The following is a 2,000-nucleotide window of genomic DNA, read 5'->3' as shown; positions in this document are numbered from 1 at the left end:
GGAAAATGACAGGCAGTAAACCTGGATGGGTGAACTAAGCCTAGTGCTGTGGGTCCTTGAGGAGCATTGCAAGGATGCGGGATTTTAGTCTAAGGGGCAAAAATGATGGATGGCATAGAATGGTTTGAAAGTAGGAAAGTGCCACATGAGGTCTGGCTGCAGTATGGGAAAAGGAAAAGAGTGATGGGAGAAGCCAGCTCAGAGGCTTTTATTAGATAAGAATAGAGATAATGGTGGTTTGGACTAAGGTGGCATCAGAGACAGAATGAGTCCATCGATGAGAGATTCAGGAGCAGAATTTTCAGGGCTTGGTTGCACAGGGTTCTCTGACACATGAGTGTGTAAACAACCATTGCAGTTTAGGCTGAGGATACAAAGTTGACAATTTAAAATGGCCATGCTTATATATTACCTATCAGCTATCTATTACCAACAACCTTGTGAGGTCATATGCTATTATTTTCACTCTACAGCTGAGGAAAGAGACTTAAAGCAAGCAACACTGGGCTTAATTCAGAAGCCTGATATTCTGTCTCCAAATCCAGATGCTTTTCCTATACTGCATCACCTTGAGTGGTAGTGTTATGGGAATGACTTACAGAATTAAAAGAATCATTTTTGACTAACCATTTACGTGGCCTTGGGCAAGTTACTCTCAGATTCTGAAAATAATCTCTAAGGTCTCTTTGAGCTCAAAAAATTAGATGAGTCTATGATTTTATTCTGATTGGGGAGAAGTCTAGTCTTAATTAGCAAAACGACTGGATTAAATAATATTTTTAAAGAATGCAGTCTTATTACATTCAGGTACATACAGAAAAAGTAAATTCCCAAAAAATTATTTTTAAAGAGATGTTGCTGACCTAATTTAATAGCTAGATTAAAGAAGAACCAAAATCTTTTGTAATTGGTGGTAGCACCATTATTTTCAATTAAGTAACTAAAATCATAGCATCATTTTTTTATGCATATTATACCATATTTCTGTAAAAGTTAATACCATTGGAGATTTGAGGTTAATTAAATGTGTGTTTATTGGGCATCTAGTATTCTTAAGAAATAATTTCCTAAAGAGTAATAGACAATATATGATAAAGTATAAATCAGAATGGTTCAGAAAATAAGTTAGGAAAAACAGTATTGGAATGTATCACTGGCATGGCCTTAGCCTGATATTGAACGATAGGCAGATTATCAAGGTAAGGAAAAAGGTGAAGGATACTTCCACTAGGGAAAATGACAAACAAAGGAATAGAGGAAAAAATGTTCATTCTGTGTTTGGATTGTAGTATGGATGCCAGTCTGAGTGAAATTCCAGGTTTGTGTAAGAAAGTATTGACAAAGAAGCCTGAAGACTCAGGGTGACCCTTGGATGCCTGGCTGAGCCATTCGTATTTGATCCTGGAAGAAAGAAAGGACCATTGATTGGTCCAGGAAGGAAGTGACATAAAGGAAATATTGCTTCTAGAAGACTAATTTGATGCGATTTACATACATAATACAGAGTCAAATTTAAGCCTTGCCTTTGTTTACCGCAAATTTTAAGCTATTTAGTTTTTCTGTATAAAATCTACAAATAGCAAGGCAAGGATATAATTTTTAAAGTCAATAGGGTCATATAATGCATGTGAATAGCTGTATCATGTCATCTTCTGAAGACACACACATACAGATGTGCGTGTGTCCTGCAGGATAACTTGGACATAGAGAGTCTATGTAAGATGTAGGCATGCATGTTATTATGAAGGAAGTAAGTTGTGTGTGTGTGATATATAGTATGTAATATATGATGAGTAGGTAGAGTGAGGATAGCTTTTCCTAGATTGCTGGATTTTCGATGTAGACCATCTGTTTAGTTCTGTTCTTGTATAATATATGATGAGAAAATATTGTTAAATAAACCTTGGCAACACTAAAGGAACTTTGAAGTACTTCCCATTTTTATTTCAAAGCAAAGCTTGTTTTTTTTTCATATTCTTAGAATTAGTGAAGCTACAGTT

This window comes from Pteropus alecto, unplaced genomic scaffold (assembly GCF_000325575.1).
Source record: "Pteropus alecto unplaced genomic scaffold, ASM32557v1 scaffold270, whole genome shotgun sequence".
Taxonomy (NCBI): domain Eukaryota; kingdom Metazoa; phylum Chordata; class Mammalia; order Chiroptera; family Pteropodidae; genus Pteropus; species Pteropus alecto.
Note: the sequence above shows the minus strand (reverse complement) of the source record.